This window comes from Chiloscyllium plagiosum, chromosome 5 (assembly GCF_004010195.1).
Source record: "Chiloscyllium plagiosum isolate BGI_BamShark_2017 chromosome 5, ASM401019v2, whole genome shotgun sequence".
NCBI classification, from domain to species: Eukaryota; Metazoa; Chordata; class Chondrichthyes; order Orectolobiformes; family Hemiscylliidae; genus Chiloscyllium; species Chiloscyllium plagiosum.
The window spans coordinates 112,823,048-112,844,225 of NC_057714.1; the positions used below are offsets into that span (position 1 = coordinate 112,823,048).

The window sequence follows — 21,178 nt, forward strand, 5'->3', positions numbered from 1 at the left end:
AAGGGCCTGTACTGCGCTGTATTCTTCTATGTTCTATGTACTCATATACCCATCCAGATGCCTTTTCAATGCAGTAATTGTACCAGCCTCCACCACTTCCTCTGGCAGCTCATTCTATGCACACACATCTGCATGAAAAAGTTGCCACTTAGGTTTAGGGTGAGAGGGGAAAGGTATAAAAGAGACCTATGCCCTCCAGTTCTGGACTCCCCCACCCCAGGGAAAAGTTCTTGTCCATTTATCCTATGCATACCCCTCATGACTCTATAAACCTCTAAGGTCATCCCCTCAGCCTCCGACGCTCCAGGGAAAACAGCTCCAGCCTGTTCAGCAGCTCCCTATAGCTCAAATCCTCCAACCCTGGCAATATCCTTGTAAATTTTTTCTGAACCTTTTTAACTTTCACAACATCCTGCTGATAGGAAGGAGACCAGAACTGCACGCAATATTACAACAGTGGCCTAACCAATTTCCCTATACAGCTGCAACATGACCTCCCAACTCCTATACTCAATACTCTGACCACTAAAGGAAAGCATACTAAAAGCCTTCTTCACCATCCTATCTACCTGCAACTATACTTTGAAGGTACTCCAAGGTCTCTTTGTTCAGCAACATTCCCTAGGACCTTACCATGACGTCCTGCTCTGATTTGCTTTGCCAAAATGCAGCACCTCACATTTAACAAGATTAAATTCCATCTGCCACTCCTCAACCCACTGACCCACCTTATCAAGATTCTATTGGACTCGGAGGTAACCTTCTTCATTGTCCACTACACCTCCAATTTTGGTGTCATCTGCAAACTTACTAACATACCTCCTCTGTTCACATCCAAATTATTTATATAAATAATGAAAAATAGTGGACCCAGCACCAATCCTTGTGACACACCAGAGGTCACAGGCCTCCAGTCTGAAAAGCAACCCTCCATCACCACCCTATCTTCTACCTTCAAGCTAGTTCTGCATCCAAATAGCTACTTCTCCCTGTGTTCGATGAGATCTAACCTTGCTAACCAGTCTTTCATGAGGAATCTTGTCGAACACCTTACTGAAGTCCATAGAAATCATGTCTACCTCTCTGTCCTCATCAATCCACTTTGTTACTTCTTCAAAAAAAACTTAATCAAGTTCGCGAGACATGATTTGATAGGGCTCCTCACTCAACTTGAAGAAATTTCACTGTGACATGGAGACTTTAAACCAGGAAATGCAAATTTGAACACTTATCTCAATGTAAAGTTATGCACAGCAAGCAAACTACAAAGGTGAAGAAAGATTAAACAATAAAAGGAAAAAAAAGTTATTCTAACTTTCTTTATAAACTAACAATCAAATTATGAAGCAGTAAGACACAACCATTCTTGTGGTGCCTAAGATATGGTTTGATAGCTAATAAAACTCAATATACTATTAAAATTTAATCCACTTGACTGGACAAGCTAACTATTCTGATGCATTTAGTGGGTACCTGGACTCCATTCGTAAGTCTAATTGCACTTAAGTCAGAATACAGTGCAGGACAATATAAAGGAGTAGACCAAAATGTAGGAAACCGTCACATGGCAGATCTTTAAAATTGCACCCGTGAGAGCTCACGTTCATAACTTCATAAGTTGAATATTCACAAATTGCGGACTCCCTGTAATATAATGGCATCTGATAACTTGCCCAAAATTCTCATTAGGTGAGGGGAAGGGAGAACAAGTAACAATTTATATACCTCCTTTAACATAACCAATAGTGTTCAGTGGTGCACAATAGTATTGAGAAAAGATATTTTGACAAAGCTTATTGTCTTACACATCAGGAAAATTCTCAAAAAGAAAACATCATTTATATTGCATGAGGGGTGCATATTGATTGGGTAGCAAATAGATTGTGATTGATAGAGGCATTGCCATGGTGAACGAAACAAGTAATGCAGATTTACAATTAACTGCCAGGCTTTGTTTAAATTTCAAACAAGGTATCTTATTTGTCCTGTTCCTCCAATGGTGGAATTTTGCAAGATTAGTCTTTGAATGTTTTACCTTATGCACTAGGAAGGCTGTTTACAGTTCTGAATTGCAGGAAAGATGCAAGTAGAGGTGATACTCTGGAGATTTCTGAGGATGTGGCCACTTATGAGGACTAAAACCTTTTGGGTCTGATGACTAGATATATTTGAAGAGGACATTGAGGGGAGAGAGATGGATAAAGAAAGGAGAATTGAGACATCATGAATCAAGAGGCATGAACATAATTAGAATCACAGGGGAATTTGGAGGAGATGTTTTTCTACCCAGAGGTTGGTGGATATATGAATGAGTTATGGATATACAACTGAGGAGCTATAAACTACAAGGTTACAGACCAAATGCTGAGATGACATTGGACATTATGGTGGCTCAGTGGTTAGCACAGCTGCCTCTTAGCACAAGAAACCTGTGTTTGATTCCACCTTCAGACAACTGTGTGGTTTGCACATTCTCCCTGTGGGTTTCCTCCCACAGCCCAAAGATGTGCATGCTAGGGGGAATTCGCTATGCCAAATTTCCCATAGTGTTCAGGGTTGTACTGGCTAGCTGGATTAACCATGGGAAGTGCAGGGTTAAAGGGATAGGTTGAGGGGTGGGTCTGGGTTTTTCAGAGGGCCGGTATGGACTCAATGAGCTGAATGGCCTGCTCCCACACATTAGGGATTCTCCGAGTACTTTCTTGGTTAGTACAGATACAATGGGCCAAAAAGCCTCTTCTAGTTTCCTACTTTATGATTCTATAAAATGTTTGGACACAGGCTACCTTATAAAACACAGTACTAGAGAGCTGGTGAAAAACGAGAGCTAATAGGCAATGACAATGTGCTAATAACTCCACTTTACATCATTACTATAAAAGATGGCAAATAGCACCTTTGAGAGTGTGAGATGCTCCCATACATGGATAGCTAGGGAATAATATCAGACATTTAAAACTGCTACGTTCATCAAATACTAACTGCAAATGTTTGCGTTTCAATTAGCATACTGGTCATGTGTGTTTACATACATTTTGCTTAAACCACTGAGGAAAGAACTCCGATCTGAAATGTCAACGGTTTCTATGCTATCTGATCTGCTGGGCCTTGCCAACATTTTCTGTTTTCAGATTGATTTAAACTTCTGCCTAGTTTAAGGCCACAAGACTAAACATCAAATCTCAGCTAATCCCCATTCTGCCAATATTGCCCATGCACCTGTACCACAAACTCAAAAGCCTGCTCACAGCTTTTTCTTTGAATCTCCTCAGTAAGCTAAGTTCCAAGTTGTGAGCAACTTTCTACTTGTGCCAAAATCTTCATTGAGAAAGTTACACATTTATCATAGATTGACGTCCATTTCTTATAAAGAGAGATTTTGATCCCAATGTGGGTGAGATCCACAGCCAGTGCTGTTCTCTTTGTTGGAATCTGGATGTGAATATAATGTCAATGTTACAGGTTACAATGCTTCCCATGAGTATGCAATGCTGAGTTGACACCACACAAACTGATGAACATTAATTCATGGATCGAAAATCTGATGGATACCCTAAGAGTATCAGAAACAGGTAGAGTCAGAAACAAAAGCAGTGACAAAGTTGACATTGCTCATTATGTGGAAACTACACAACCAGAAGGGAGAAATGATTTGGAGATGCCGGTGTTGGACTGGGGTGTACAAAGTTAAAAATCACACAACGGCAGGTTATAGTCCAACAGGTTTAATTGGAAGCACACTAGCTTTCGGAGCGATACTCCTTCATCAGGTGATAGGAGAAAGGGATTGAAGAATATGCTGAAATATCAAGATGGAATAGGGTGGGAGTGGGAGTACATGGCCAGTGGGTTGAGTGGCCAGTGTTGCAAACGGAGTTTTGCAAGACGCCATTTCAATTGCAGGATGATTATGTGCTTTATCTGAGTAAAATGGATTTGATACAACTAGATCAATCCCAGCAATTATATTATTTCCCAAAACGATCACAATATTCAGGAAAAACACAGTAATAAGGAAGTAAACACAGGAAGTACTGAAAGCACACCAATATTCCCCATCTTTACTTCAGATCTTTAGCATCAGCAGTATTTTTGCCTTTATCTTCAAGTTCTCTTCTATTTTGTCACTGAAGATTGCTGGGCATGGTCAAATGAAATATCCTTGGCCATTACTGAACTTGTAGCACTGCCAGGACACTGAAAATATCAAGCTTACATCTTGATGCTAGAGTTTCTGCTTAAAACAGCTTCCTTGCAATATAAAGAATTTTGAAAAAAGATATTTCAAATTGTGGAGTTCTCAAATATTCTTTTGAGAATTTTCAAAACATCAAGTAGTCCATTTTCAAAATGGCCTCCCATTGCTGATATAAATATTCTCTGGAGATGTGTTTTTCAATAAAATAAATAAGCCGAAGTGAATTTTTAAAAACACAACTGGTTGCTTCTGCATCACTCAGAGGGAAGGAAACATTAAGGTGGAGGATTTTCTGATTGTTCAAAAAAAAAACCCTCAGGCTGTACAGAGCAGGATGGCTCAACAAACAGCAAAGTCTGATTGCTGTTTATTCCTGTTTCTATGCTGAGTTAACTAATACCCTCCAAGTAGGTGAGGGAAATTTATTTGAAAAGGCCAAGATTTCTGTGTGATATCAGCTGTGGCTCAATCAGTAACACACTCACCCAAGTCAAAACATTGGGTGTTCAAGATTAACTCCAGAGCCTTGAACACAAAATCTTCGGTGACTTTTCAGTGCAGTGCTGAGTGATAGCTTTCTGCATCAGAGATGCCATTTTTCAGGTAACTGAGGCTTCGTCTACTCATTCAGATGGATGCAAAAGGCCTCGAAACAATACTTCAGAGGAGCAGGATAATTCAGCCTTGGTGTCCTGGCCAATATTTAATCCTCTATTTGCATAACTGGAGAACAAATTTTTAGATAATTACTACATGGCTGCTTGCAGGGCCTTGTTGTGGTGTTGCTTTTGTTGTATGAGACATTTCATAAGTATTTAATTGGCTGTAAAGGATTTTGGAACATCCCAATAATATGAATTGACACAACACAATTCAAGTACTTTCCATGATTACAGTTATTCATGGTTATTCATAAATACTGAATATTGGAAGCTTGGGTACCCTGGATGATTAAGGATATTGATGAGAAAGTAAGGAAGAAAGAGCAGACACATGATGCATACCGGAATAATAATAGTAATAGAATAAGCAGTATTTCAAATGCAGGAGAGAGTCTATGATTGGAATAAGGAAGGGTAAGAAGAAGCATAAGGGAACGATGGCAGGCTGCGCTAAAACAAATAGTGAAATGCTCTTCAAACATGTTCAGAGTAAAAGATGAGTGAAGGATAGAGTGTGTCTCATCAGGAACAAGCAGATAACCTGCTTACTGAAGCAAAGGATATAACAGAAGTATTAAATTAATTCTTTGCTTTGGTCTTTACCAAATTAGAAGATGGTGACAATAGCCTAGTTGAGCAACTGAATAGTATAGTGATAGATAAAGAAGAGGTACTAAAAAAAGCTGGCAGCACTCCAGGTAGAGAAGCCACCAGACCTGGATGGAGTGCACCCTAGGTTGCTCAGTGCGTTCAGGGAGCAAATTGTGGATCCGTTTACAGAAACTTTCCAGGCCTATCTCAACACAGGATTAATCTCGGGGCACTGGAGGATTGCAAATGGTTTAAAAAAGGCACAAAGGATAACTCGGGATCGGTCAACTTGACATCAACTGTGGGAAAACTGATGGAGGCCATAATAAAGAATAAGGTAAATATACACTTTGGAAAAAAAATGTAAATACGAGACAGACAACATTGCTTTGTCAAGCGCAGGTCATACCTGACAAACTTAATTGTGTTCCTGCATGAGATGACACTGGCAGTGGATGAGGGACCAGGTAGTTTTGCTATTACGCAATAGCCGCTTTCTTGCACAACCCTGCACTAGACAAAAATTGTGCAATACAAATACACTTGCATTATAGTCCATACACACTTTGCAGTTCACGTTTTAGAAAAACATTTTTTTTCACCCAATCATGTTACAGCCAATTTGCGTTAACGAAAGACACATTATAGCAGGACTATCTGTATATTTGGACTTTCAGAAAGCTTTTGATACCGTGCCACATTGCAGGTTGTGAGCAAATTAGAAATGTTTAGGATTGATGGGTCCTTGGTCACATTGATTAGACGTTGTCTAAAAGATTAGAAACAGGGAAAGATTGGAAATAGCTGGACATTTATCAAATTAGACAAGTTGAAAATGATGTGCCCCAGGGATCATTGTTGGAACTTAATTTGATTAGATTAGATTACTTACAGTGTGGAAACAGGCCCTTCGGCCCAACGAGTCCATACCGACCCTCCGAATAGCAACCCACACAGACCCATTCCCCTACACCTAACACTATGGGCAATTTAGCATGGCCAATTCACCTAGACTGCACAACTTTAGACTGTGGGAGGAAACCGGAGCACCCGGAGGAAACCCACGCAGACACGGGGAGAATGTGCAAACTCCACACAGACAGTTGCCTGAGGTAGGAGTTGAACCCAGGTCTCTAGCGCTGTGAGGCAACAGTGCTAACCACTGTGCCACCGTGCCGTCCGATGTACAATAGATGCTCCTCTGGAGTTAGCACTTTTTATTCATGTTTGTAACTTCACCATATTTTTGAACTACATTTTTAAGTATATCTGGCACACCCTCCTACATTCTTCACTGAATTAGCGTACATTCCACAACTTGACAGCAATGGCAGAGTAGAAAAATGCTGAGCCTTGAGGTTACAGCTTGCAGTCGAATGAAATCCTGCTGTTGACAATGGGGGTGCCTCATGATGTCCAGTTTTGAGTTTCTATTTCTGTTTGAAATCCACCCCTCAACTGCTTAGCTTGATCTCAGATACATTCTCATTCCACGGTGATCATCAATTTGGGCTGATTCTTTTCTCTCTAACTTTGCTTCTCAGACAAAAAGGTAAAATTTGGCTTTATTAAGATTTACTACTTGAAATTTTTAAAAGTCGTTTATATTCATTTTAATTAACTGCTCATTTAAATTAACAATGCTTTTGAATTTTTTTGATGACGCTCCTGTTTCTTCTTCTTGTGGCAGTTTGCTGATGACACAAAGTTAGGCAGCATTGTAGACAATGTAGATGATTGCATAAAATCACAAAGGGATGTTGATAGAACAAGCAAAGCTGTGGCAGCTGGAGTTAACATAAGCAAATGTGGAAATAGCATAGATCAGGGTACCTTCCAGAAGGGATTAGTGCATGTCCAAAAGAGGCTTGAGGGTTAAGGTGCATACATCTTTAAAATTCCAGGTTTTGAAACTAATCAAGAAAGCTAAAGCAATGCTGGTCTTTATATCGAGAGGACTGGAGGACAAGGATGCAGAAGTTTTGCTGCAATTACACAAAACCCCGGTTAGACCCTACTTGGACTCCCGAGAGCAGACCCGGGCACCACACCTTAGGAAAGATATACTGGTCTTGGGAGAAGTACAGTATAGGTTTATAAAAATAATAACTTAATCCCTGAAGTTCAGGAAATGGGGAAAGGTTATTAAAAAAGTTGCCTACTTTCTCAATAATTTAGAAGCTTAAGGGATGATCTGATTGGAGTTTTCAAGATGTTAATAGGAAAAGACAGGGTAGACGACGAACAACTTTTTCCCACTGGTTGGAAATTCTAGAACTCTGGGCATAGTCTAGGAATTAGGGCCAGAACAATCAGGAGTAATAGAGCAAAGAGTCATACAACACGGAAACAGACCCTTCAATCCAATCTATCCATGCCAACCAGGTTTCCCAAAGCAAATTAGTCTCATTTATTTCTCAGTTCCACCCATGTATCTTCACTGCACAATCCCCCAGGAATGGATGAGGAGCAAGTGAGGACTGCAGATGCTAGAGGTCAGAGTCATGAGTATGGTGCTGGAAAAGCACAGCAGGTCAGGCAGCATCAGAGGAGCAGGAGCATCAACGTTTCAGGAATAATCTCTTCATCAGGAATCCTTCAGGAATACTCAAAGTACAGGAATAACGTTTTCCTGAATCAAAAACACCACTCTCCCTTCTGTCTTGCCTCCCTTTTTATATCTTTCCTATAAAATCTATACCCTGGAACATTAAGCTGCCAATCCTATCCATCCATCAGCTGTTTCTGTAACAACAATGATATCCCAGTCCTAAGTTCCCATCCATGGCCTAAGTTGACCTGCTTTACCTGTCAGGCCTCTTGCATTGAAATAAATGCAGTTTAATTCTTCACTTTTACCTTGTTCTCTGTAATCTTTGCCTCTCTTGTCTATTTAACTTACTTCTTTTACCTTCCAAATCATTAATTGACTCCATCTATCCTTCTGCTGCCATGGGAATACAACCAATATAATCAAAGACCTCTTCCATCCCACACATATTCTCTTCCACACTCTTCCATCTGGCAGAAGATACAGAAGTGTGAATACACATGAATAGATTCAAGAACAGCTTCTCCCCTACTGTTATCAGACATTTCAACAGACCTCTTAAATGTTAATTCTGATTTCTGTCTACACCTTCTTTGCGGCTGTAACACTGTATTCTGCACGGTGTTCTGCTATCCTGATGCTTTTTGTACCGTATGATCTGCTTGTGTAGCATGCAAAACAACACTTTACACCATCTTGGTATACGTAACAGTAAATGAATCAATCCTCAACCCCCTCTCTATTTTCACTACTGCTTAAAATCCCTTCCCCCCTCTACAAATACTAGTTTGTATCCTCCCAAGCAGCTCTTAAAAATCTCCCCACCAGAATCCATCCAGTTTAGGTGCAACCCATCCCTCTTGTACATGTCATGTCAGCCCCAGAAGAGATCCCAATGATTCAACAATGTGAATCCCTGCCCTCTGCACCATCTTCTCAGCCACTCATTAATCTGCCCGATCATCCCCTGCCTTTCACTAATACGTGGCACCAGAAGTAATCTAGAGATAACTATCCTTGTACTATTTTTTAAGCTCCTGCCAAATTTCCTCCATTCACTCTGCAGAACTGCATCGCTTTCTCTATCTCGGTTGTTGGTATCAATATGTGCAATGACCTCTGGGTGCTCTCTCTTTCTTTTGATAATTTGGCACAACCACTCCAAGACATCCTTGGCCCTGGCACCAGATACACAACAAACCATCCTGGAGTCTCACTCATTGCTACAGAATCATCTGTCTGTGCCCCTGACTGGAGAGTCCACTATCACAATTGTCCATTTAACCTTGACAAATCTCACTTAACCTGCCCAAGACCCGGCTGTCACAGCTATTTTCTTTTGAGGGGTTATCCTCCCAACTATATCCAAAATGTTATATTTATTTGAGGGAGGGATAGCCACAGGAGACTCTTATACTACCTTCCTCCCTCTTCTGAGGGTCACTCATCTACCTGACTGTACCTGCAGTTTGACCATTTCTCTGAAGCTACTATTCATCACACTCTCTGTGCCTCCTAAATGCCCCTCCGTGATTTTTAAACTACTTCTCCAGCTGATCCAAATGGTCTGATATGAGCCACATCCAAACACACTTCAGGGAATTTATGCATGGAGCCAGAGGACGGGCCTGAGATCCTTAACAAATACTTTGCGTTGGTATTTACAAAGGAGAAGAACATCGTGGATGGTGAGTCTCAGGATGTCTAAGTTGATGTACTGGGAAATGTCAGTATATTTTAAAAAAGTGGTTTTGGGCGTTTGAAAAGCATTAAGATAGACAAGTCCCTTAGACCTGATGAGATCTATCACAATGCTGAGAGAGGCAGGAGAGGAAATTGTTGGGGACTTGTAACAAAATGTTTGTACCCTTTTTAGTCACAGGAGAGGTCCCAGAGGACTGGACAAGAGCCAAAGTTGTTCATTTGTTTAAGAAGGGCAACAGGAATAATCTGGGAAATTACAGGTTGATAAGCTTTATGTCAGTGGTCGGAAAGTTATTGGAGAAGACTCTTAGGAGATAAGATTTACTCACATTTGGAAAAGTATGGAATTATTAGTGAAAGATTTTGTGCACAAATATGGCCTACTCCTGCTCTTAGATCTTATGTAAGACCGTGACTCTCAAATGCAATTGAGTTGATTTCTGATGAAGTAACAAAAATGGTTGATGAGAGTAGGGAGATAGATAATTGTTAACATAGATTTTTGCAAGGCCTTTGACACAGTCTTTCGTGGCAAACTGATACAGAAGGTGAAGTCACATGGGATCTGCGATAGATGTTAAGATGGATACAGAACTGGCGTAGTCATAGAAGACAGAGTGGATATGGAACAGTGTGTTTCAGAGTGGGGATTTGTGACCAGTTGTGTTCTAAAGGAATCAGTGCCAGGATCCCTGTTGCTTGTAGTAAATATAAATGATTTGGAGGAGAATGCAAGTGGCCTGATTAGTAAGTTTGCGGATAACACAAAGATTGGGGGTGCTGCAGATCGTGAGGAGGATTGTCACAGGATACAGCAGGATAGGCTGGACATTGGGTAGAAAAATGGCAGATGGAGTTAACCTGGACAAATACAAGGTGATGCATTTTGGGAGATCTAAATGTAAGAGAGAAGTACACAGTAAGTGGCAGAACCCTTAGTAGCATTGAGAGATCTAGGCACATAGGTCCACTGTTCCCTGAAAGTGATATGACTGGAAAAGATGGTCAAGAAGGCACATGTCATGCTTGCCTTCATCAATTGCAACAGAGTATAAAACTTCGTAAGTCACGTTGCAGACTCAGAACTTTAGTGCGGCCACATTTGGAATAACTTATACATCTGTTCTCCACAATACCAGAAGGATGTGGAAGCTTTGGAGAGGGTACAGAAACAGTTTGCCAGGATGTTGCCTGGTTTGGAAGGTATCAGCTGTGTGAAGAGACCGGACAAATGTAGTTTGTTTGCACTTCAACTTCTAAAGAAAGAAGTTTACAGAATTATGAGAGGCATGAATAGAATAGATAGTCTTTGTCCAAGGGTAGCAATGTCAATTACATGGGGTTAGAGGTTTCAGGTAAACTCAGTAAGTTTAAAGGAGATATCAGAAGTAGGTGTTTTGTTTTTAAACAAAAAAAGGGCAGTAAGTGCATGTAATGCACTGCCAAAGGAGCTGGAGGCAATTACAATAGCAACGATTAAGATGCATGCACAGGCAGGATACAGAAGAATACAGACCACAGAGGGAAAATGACTTTGTGTGGAAAGGCATTATGGGTTGGTGCAGTCTTGGTGGGCCAAAGAGCCTGTTCCTGCACTGTCCTTTGTAAATGCTTCAGCCCCCAGAGGACTTAGCTAAGAGCAAAGGATCACCTTCAGACTAGCCAGAGAACGACTGCAATGGAGATTCACCAGATTAATCCTTGGGCTAGTGGGATTCTCTTACAAGGAGAGATGAAGGCAACTGGGTCTATATTTGTTACAGCTTCAAAGGAAGAGAACTGATATCATTGAAACTGAAAATTCTGACAGGATGAGATATGGTGGATATGGTTAGCACATATCCGCTGGATGGTGAGTCGAGAACCAGCATAATAGTCTCAGAAAAAAGGGCATGCCAATTTTTAAAAAATTTACAGGATGAGGACATAATTGGCTAGGTGAGCACTTATTACTCATCCTAATTTCCCAAAGGACAGTTGAGAGTCAACCACACAGCTGAGAGTCTGGAGTCACACATAGGTCAGACAAGGTAAGGATGGCAGTTTCCTTCCATTCAGGATATTAGTAAACCAGATGGGCTTTTCCTCTGACAATCAACAAGGATTCATAGTCATCATTAGATACTTACTTGCAGGTTTTATTTATTTAATTGAATTCAAATTTCACCATCTGCCATGATGGACTTTGTATCTAGGTCCCCGGCACATGATTAATAATACGACTAGGCTATCGCCTATTAAGATTGAGATAAGAAATTTCTTCACTCAAATTCTGCTGAATCTTTCGATTGTAAAACACCCAAGGGCTGCAGAAGCTCAGTTGTTGTTCAAGACAGTTATTAAGAAACATGGAGATATTGTGGGAAAGTGGAAATAACAGAGACAATCAGCTATGATCGTACTGAATGTTGAAGCAGGCTCAATGGGTTGAATGGCCTTCTTCTGTTATTATGTTTAAAGACTTCAATTGCTTTTTGGTTTTCTATTAAAGCTGATATTGAGCTCTCAACAAAAAGTCACATTACATTTTATGCTGCACAGCCAAGGCAGTCTGGCATCCTTTCAAACTGCACGAGCAGCAATTTTAGTAGATAACCTTGAGTATTCCCAGAGATACTCACCGCTGCAGAGTCCTGGAGTGGCTTTTCTGCTCTCTGTTAATAACTGGTGACAAGGTTACCTTTTCTCAGTAAAAGCACTAGATTGTTCTGATCTACACACTTTGTTCTTTTTTTAATTCATAAATGCTAGGCCAGCATATATTGCCCACTCCAAATTGCCCAGAAGGCAATTAGGAATCATTCACATTGCTGTGACCCACATGCAGGCCAGGTCAAGTAAAAACACTACTAATGATCTTTAAGGAAGGAAACTGAAGGAGTTTTTCAACAATTGACAATAGTTTTGTCGTCCGTCACTTAATTCCATTTTTTTTTAATTGAATTCAAATTCCACCATTTGCCGTGGTGGGATATGAATTCAGGTCCCCAGAATATCGCCCAAGTCTCCGGATTAATAATCTAAGGATAATGCCACTAGGTCACTGCCTCTCCAATTTCTCTTCAAACGGAAGACAAGGAATAGTGGAAGAAAAGGGGCTTGCTTAACATTTTCAATAAAAGCTCCTTCAGCTGGGGATTCAGTCAGGGATTACAGAAAAGTTACATTTTTCACAGTAGGAAAACCATCATTAAAGAGTGATTAAACAGCACAGAAGTAGCTCCAAACAAAAATCTGCCCACCTCTTTATTCTTTCAGCAGATATTTCTATTCCTTTCTATCTCATGTATGCTTCCTTAAATGCATCTAATATTCTTAATTTCAACCACTCCTTGTGGTAACGATTTCCATTCTTACCACTTTTGTACAATTAAAATTAAGCAACAGAAATAGCAAGAGAACCTTTAAGGTATGTTTTGGCCAGTAAACTTTGTAGGGGACAATTTTCAGAGGTTCTAAACAGTTAACAGCAGCAAGTCAAATACATTAAAAGAGAATTAGATGATCATATTAAAAAAAAGGGATAAAAGCAAAAGTCCAACAAAATAGAAATACATCGTAAATGCAGGATGTATATTTTCTTATCAATTTAACAACTGTAATATTTTGGTGAACAAAGATATTTAAAGAAATAAGTCAAGCATTTTAAGTACAATTAACTTTTTAAAACTGTACTGACTTTCGCAAAAATTCTATAACTGGCCAGTGGAAACGAGTTTCAAAATCATGTTTTATAGCAAATCTAGCATTTTTTTTATAAAAGTAACAAATAAATGTCAGTTAACAACACATAACTTCAACTTATGACAACCCCATCCCAGATTTTCACTAACTCCAATTTTACTAGGTCACACACTTAAATACTGCCTTGATGTCAGGGCCAGTCACATTAACAGACAGATCCCTTGTGGCTGGTAGATTGGTGAGGGAGAAATTTGGAGAATCTTTTCCTCTTGAGACTTCATAGTGATTGATACAACTGAGTAGCTTGTAAAGCCATTTCGGAGGGCAGTTAAAACTCAACCACATTGTTGTGGCTCTGGAATCACATGTAGGCCAGACCAGGTAATGACAGCAGAGTTCCTTCCCTGAACGATATTAGTGAGCCAACTTGTTCTTCCCAACAATTGACAACAGTTTTATGGTCTTCAGTAGATTCTTAATTCCAGATTTTTAAACAAATGATTTAAATTATGCCATGGTGGAATTCAAACCAGACCCCCAGAACATTAATAGTCTACTGATAATGTCACTAGGCCATCACCTCCCCTCTTGTTCATCCAGGCACAAGATATTTTCGACAACCAATAGGTCAATCAGTTGCGATACTTTTGAGCCACTCTTGAAAATGGGCATTGAAGTCACCTACTTAAAGTACAATGTGTGCCCTTGCTACCCTTCAGTCCTTCCACCAACTGATGAATCAGTACTCCTTGTGTTGAACATCAGTTGGAGGAGGGTAGGATACAGGAGGGCTCCTTTCCAATAAGGAATGTCATGAGACTTGGGTCTGAAGACAATCAGGCAAATGCTGCCCAACAACAGATCAAAGTGCTGTAACTTCTGCTGGGTCTGCCATGGTGGGGGATTGGTATACCTACAGCACATGTCGCAGTTCATAAGCCAGCTCACCACTACTTTCTCAAGGGCAATTAGAGATGGTAAATAAATGTTGGTAAAACAAAAAATTAAAAATAATGATAGAAATGCTTGGATATTGGCTGCAAAGTATAATTTGGTAAATGTGACTGTCAGATTATTATTTGCTGAGTGGATGGCACAGTTCTCCCAATTTTGGCATAAACCCCAGAGGTAAGGAGGTCTTTGCAGGATCAAAAGGCATGCTGAGCTGTTGCCATTTCTGGTGCTTGTCAATGGCAGGCAGTCTATCCAGCCCTATTTCTTTTTAGCTTTTCTGCAATGGTTTTGTTCAACTAGTGGTCAGCATATTCAAGTTGAACCGTAGGGCCTGTTTCCATGCTGTACCGCTCTATGGCTCTATGTGGCTTGCGCCAGACTGTTCCAGAGTGCAACAGATTCAAGTGCAACATATGCCAAACCAGCTAAGGCTGACGCATTTGCCCCTGCTAAAGATAGTTCTTTTGTTAAGCAACAGTCCAATCATTTCCTGGGAACCACTGCAGAGATTTGCATTTAATTCCAAAATCATTGACTAATTGAATTTAAATTCCACCAGCTGCCAGAATAGGAGGTTGATCCTATGTTCTTCAGAGAATTAATAGTCCATGTCAGCTTTCCCTCTACACCTACCAACAGTAATATCAATCAAAGGCAAGACCAAAGTGCCTGATTACATTAATCAAAAAGTACTATTTTAAAGTCATGAACACAGGGCAGCATGATATAGATATTTTCTAATCAACCTATTCAGAGATGTTACTACATATTTCTGGAATAAGTGGGACTTAAACCCATGGCTCCTTGTTCAGAGGTAGGGATACTACCACTGTGACACAAGGGCCCGCTACTGTTACTGCTTAAAATATTATATTATAGAAAAAAACCATACAGTCTAAAAAGCATTAGTGCTGATCATCCACATGAAACTCTGTCAACACATCATTTCAAAGTCAGAGATGACCAGATGTAAATTTAAATATAAAGAATTTTTACCGGTCTCATAAAGACTGCTTTCTGGTGAATCTGGTAAATCCATAAATAGCCATGGTTTTAGCCAGATGTTCCAAATTCCCACCTTCCTCTCCTTTTTATAATTCTTAATTATCTAACACTTGCTTTTCTTCCCCATATCTCCGTGAAGATATTCCTTAAAACCTATCTCTAAATCAGGATATTCTGCACCTCTTCCAATATCTTCACTTTCTTCTTATTTGTGTGTATTTTTAATCAGATTATGCTTCTGTAAAGCATTCAGGGATGTTTATCTATGTTGAGAGACAAATATAAGCTGTTAAGGATGACATTGATATAAATGCACTAAAGCTTAAGATATTTGAAACATTCAACAAGAAACTAAAATATATTGTTTTCTGGATTGTCCGCACCAAATGTCCTGAACTAATCTCAGAGGATTGAAACTTTTGGTGTACAAATTCAGCTCAAATTAGAATCAGGTGCAGCTACATTATTTTGCAGCAAGAGTCAAGTCATAGATAAGATGTGCGATAGAATAAACAGACACCCAAGAATTTATTAGGCACTATCTGAAGAATTTCATGTGGAATTTTGAAAGCATTAACATAAAATTTCCTCCTCCCTATGTTATTGTAAAGAAGGTTCGAGCAGGGACAAACGAAACATGAATTTGAGTAAAGACCAGTTGGGCCGAACAGTAGGTGGTTTTTGTCCTCTAGACCTGTTATTTTAAAGAGAATATGAGGAAAAAAGTAATCTTTTTCAACAATGTGCCAATTATCTTTCCTTAATAGGATATAGCTGCACAGCTCGTCATTTGACAACTAAAACATTGGCATCTACAAATAATATGGAAGATAGCTCAGTGATGTCCTATTCACAAACAGCGGGATAAATCCAATTGGGTTAATTATCAACTCATCTGTTTCCTCTCAATCATTAAGTGACAAAAATGTGTCAGTGTTATCATCAATAACCTGTTTACTGATGCCATGACTAGTTTCCACTAAGACAACGCTGTTCCACCTGATCTCACTACAATCTTGGTTCAAACATGGACCGAAGAAATCAAAAGGGAGGTGAGCATGATCGCTCTTGAGATCAAGACAACATTTCAATGTGTGGTGTCAGAAGTTGTAGCAAAAATGAAGTCAATGGAACTGTGGAAGAGTTCTACAATGGTTGGAATTGTACATTGTTTAGAAGAAAATGCTTGTAGCTTTTGGAGCTCAATCATTTTAGCCCCAGGACAATGGATCCAGGACCACGACCCCAATGATCTCCTTCAACAATCATCTTCAACTGCTTCATTAATGGCCTTTCTTCTATCCTAAGGTCTACGTTTAGGGATGTTCACTTCACTGATTGCTGCACATTGTTCAGTATTATTCACTACTCCACAAATACTGAAGTCAATGTCCATGTGCAACACCCGGGACAACACTCAGGCTTAGATTAAGAAGCAAATAACATTCACGTCACACCAGTGCCAGACAATGACCATTTCCAACAAGAGAATCTGATCACCACCCCAGTCACTTAATTGACACTACAACCTCCAAATTTACAAAGCTTGTTCACTATCTACTGTCCAGTTACCTGGATAAGAAGACTGTGAACTTATCTCCCTGTGCACATGGACGATTGTTCTCTGTCCCTCCAGGGCACAAAATAAAGATGAAGGAGGTAAAATTACACTGTTTTTGAGCATTTTGCTTCGACTGAGGGGGGAACAGGATGACAATATTGGCATAGTCGGCAGGATCCAAACGAACACTTACGATCGGATGGTGTCAGCGATTGCCCGGAGCATCGTGTCTCAAATGGACGGACTCTTAAAGTAACATTTTAAACCCTAGACCCTCTATATTCCTGTGTGCTGGAGACGGCCCCCTCACTTGATCGCTCTCTATTCTATGGATTCCTCGATCGGTAATTAGTTCAGTTAAGAGATACAGTTTCACAAGTGGGCTGGCAGGCACATGTTCGAGTCCTCTGCGCTGCATTGGGGAGGAGGGGTGTGATTGAGGTTAGAGTCTTCTGCGCGGTACTGGGGCTCAAGTTCCCTGGGGTGGGTGCGGTTGAGGTTCGAGTCCCCTGGGGTGGGTAATTAAGGTTCGAATCCTCTGCGTGGTATTGAGGTTCGAGTCTACCGGGTGCGTTTAAGTGAGGTTCAAGTCCTCCGCGCTGTGCTGGGGTTCGAGCTCTCGATGTTTAAGCAAGGTTTGAGCGAGGTTCAAGCTCTCGGTGTTTAATTGGCGTTCAAGCCCTTCTGAGAAGTAAAGAGAGAAAGGTGTTGAAGTCCCCTAGTGGCGAAATTTGAGGTTCTGAGAGTCTTTTTTCTGGGGGAAGAGAGTGGCTTGAACTTCGGCACCACGTGGTCTGCTGAGAGTGTAATTTAAGTGGGAGGATGCAAAAAAAAAACAAGAAAACGCTGAAATTAAGGCTATACTTGGGCAAAAAAGGGAAAGTTTCAATGTAAATTTTGCCATGCTGACAGCGTTTGATGTTTAAAAAAATGTGTGTTTGTTAAGTAACTGTTTTCCCTTGTTTGAATTAGAATCTTAAATCAATGCGTTTTGTGGGCTATGAAATGGGACAGATTTTGTTTTTACATTGAAATTGTACAACATAATGCCCTTTTTAAAATTTTCAAAATTTTTAAATCATCAAATCAAAAACAAATTGATCGAGTGCCTTGAGCCCCTGATTTGATTAAAATTCTACAATGCCTGCTTAAACAAAAAATAAGGCCAGTGGTCATGCTTCAGCCAGATGAGAGTACTGTATTAAAATATCTGTTCTGCTGTGTTTTTTGTGAACACACTGCATTAAAAAAAAGCACTTTGAGTTTGATGTTAAGATTTTAGAGAATATCAGAACTCGAGGCTGAGCTGTTTAAATTCTGTTCATTATTGTCAAGACTTCATTGGCCCCTTTCATATTGCAAACTCAAAGAATTTTGATCTTTACCAAGGTTGCCACTGTAATTCAGACTCTTATTTGGGAAGTTTCATTTGGAGAACATATTTTAAAATATTCCGCATTTATTTCCCATGAATATTTGGGATTTAAATCTGAACTGAAACTACCTCTTCAACTGCTAAAGCACAGGAAACATTTTGTTGTTTTCTTGCTGCTCCAGGGTTTTGAAATAAGTTTCCTGACATCTTTCACATTAGCCAAGAATCAATTTGTTAAAAAAGAATAATTTTTGAATAGCCTGAATGAGGTACCAGAGGGTTTGATTTTAGGACCATTGATTGTTGTTTACAATTGACAGAATTGTTTACGCAGGACAATTTAGAAGTTTATAGATTGTATAAAACTTTGATAATGTCATAAACAGTCAACAGAGTAACAAGACTTCAAGACGACTGAGAAAGTTGAAATAGGCAGACTCAATTTAGTGTAGTTCAATATGTGACTGTCTTCATATTGATACTTACCTTGGCAAGGAAAGAATGAGAGGGGAAATGCAACGATACTTTCAGCAGCTAATATCATCTCTAGAGTTTCTCCATTCACAGGTAAAGCACACCTTCTGACCACCACCCACACCTCCACAGCCTGATCCAATGGGTTCAATCAGCTCCCCAGTCACGAGCAAGTGAAGAAGCTAGCAACAGTGACGAGGAGGTCCGTATGTTTTTTTGTCAGTGGCCTTCCTATGGACATTAAACCACGTGAGCTTTACCTTCTCTTTCAACTATTTAAGGGATATGATGGTTCACTGATCAAGCTAACATCAAAAACAGCTAGTTGGCTTGATTACATTTGACAGAAGAGCGGGAGCAGAAACAGCAAAGAATGCTGCGTTCACCTTTGGTGCTGCTGCACTGCATCTTTCATCTGAAGCATCTCTGCAAGGATGGAAGTCTTGGCAGTGTTGTTCAGTATTTAAGTGCCCTTATCCAAGGAAACACATTTCTCTTGAGGCGTGATACAAGAACACACTGAATTTTGTTTTCAGGTTGGACTTTACCAAAGGAGATTTTGAGAAATGGTTCATTTCCACTGGACTTGAAGGGAATGGAGTGGTCACTAAGAACTGTGGATTTAAGAACTTGACTGGGGAACCGTTTTTCCACATGGGAGAATTCTTCAAAGTCTATTTACTGTAACGGACAAGTAATTTTCGTTGTTATAATCACTGAATGCTGTTTGTCAATGACTTGATTGGATACCGACTGTAAGAGTCTTATGAAAGCTGGTAATGCCATTGGTTATCATGAAACTGCAGGGGATAGGCACATTTGAAATGTGGAGCTTATTCGAGGAAAAGCTACGGTGTGTCCTAGATAAGTATGTACCTGTCAGGCAGGGAGGAAGCTGTAGAGCGCGGGAGCCGTGGTTTACAAAGGAAGTGGAATCTCTGGTCAGGCACTTTGCCTGTATTCCTGATGAAGGGCTTTTGCCCGAAACGTCGATTTTACTGCTCCTCGGATGCTGCCTGAACTGCTGTGCTTTTCCAGCACCACTCTAATCTAGACACTGGTTTCCAGCATCTGCAGTAATTGTTTTTACCCAAGAGGAAGAAGGCAGCTTATATTAGGATGAGATGTGAAGGCTCAGTCAGGACGCTTGAGGGTTACAAGGTAGCCACGAAAGACCAAAAGAGAGCGCTCAGAAGAGCCAGGAGGAGACACGAGAAGTTGTTGGCGGATAGGATCAGGGAAAACACTAAGGCTATCTACAGGTATTTAAGAAATATAAGAATGACAAGAGTAAGATTAGGGCCAATCAAGGATAGTAGTGGGAAGTTGCGAGTGGAGTCAGAGGAGATAGGGGAAGCACTAAATGAATATTTTTCGACAATATTCACTCTAGAAAACGACTATGTTGTCGATGAGATTACTGAGATACTAGGTGTGATTGAGGTTCACAAGGAAGAGGTATTAGAAATCCTGCAGAGTTTGAAAATAGATAAGTCCCCTGGGCCGGATGGGATTTATCCTAGGATCCTCTGGGAAGCCAGGGAGGAGATTGCCGAGCCTTTGGCATTGATCTTTAAATCGTCATTGTCTACAGGAATAGTGCAAGACTGGAGGGTAGCAAATATGGTTCGCCTGCTCAAGAAGGGGAGTAGAGACAATCCTGGTAATTATAGACCAATGAGCCTTACTTCAGTTGTTGGTAAAGTGTTGGAAAAGGTTATGAGAGATAGGATTTATAATCATCTAGAAAAGAATAATTTGATTAGGGATCGTCAGCACAGTTTTGTGAAGGATAGGTCATGCCTCACAAACCTTATTGAGTTCTTTGAGAAGGTGACCAAAGAGGTAGATGAGAGTAAACCGGTCGATGTGGTGTATATGGATTTCAGCAAGGCGTTTGATAAGGTTCCCCCACAGTAGGCTATTGTACAAAATGCAGAGGAATGGGATTGTGGGAGATGTAGCAGTTTGGATTAGTAATTAGCTTGCTCAAAGAAGACAGAGCGTGGTTGATGGGAAATGTTCAGCACGGAGTCCAGTTACCAGTGGTGTACCACAAGGGTCGGTGTTGGGTCCACTGCTGTTCGTCATTTTTATATACGACCTGGATGAGGGCGTAGAAAGGTGGGTTAGTAAATTTGCAGACAACACTAAGGTCGGTGGAGTTGTGGATAGTGACAAAGGATGTTGTAGGTTACAGAGAGATATAGATAAGCTGCAGAGCTGGGCTGAGAGGTGGCAAATGGAGTTTAATGCAGACAAGTGCGAGGTGATTCACTTTGGTCGGAGTAACCGGAATGCAAAGTACTGGGCTAATGGTAAGATTCTTGGCAGTGTAGTTGAGCAGAGAGATCTCGGTGTCCAGGCACACAGATCCTTGAATGTTGCCATCCAGGTTGACAGGGTTGTTAAGAAGGCA

At 40.4% G+C, this 21,178-nt stretch overlaps 1 protein-coding gene across 8 annotated transcripts in view; it reads right to left on the reverse strand.

The window, feature by feature from the left end:
• The window catches only part of zbtb47b (zinc finger and BTB domain containing 47b), a 277,731-nt gene that overhangs the window by 142,761 nt on the left and 113,792 nt on the right, over positions 1 to 21,178 (reverse strand). The window contains exon 1 of one of the 8 annotated variants that reach the window (XM_043690836.1): positions 5,861 to 5,883. The exons of 6 other annotated variants lie outside the window; for them this stretch is intronic. The gene's annotated coding sequence lies outside the window, so the exon portion shown is untranslated. Of the gene's footprint in view, positions 1 to 4,683; positions 4,705 to 5,860; positions 5,884 to 21,178 lie in introns of those variants that run through there. One more of the 8 variants, XM_043690835.1, reaches the window with a different exon arrangement.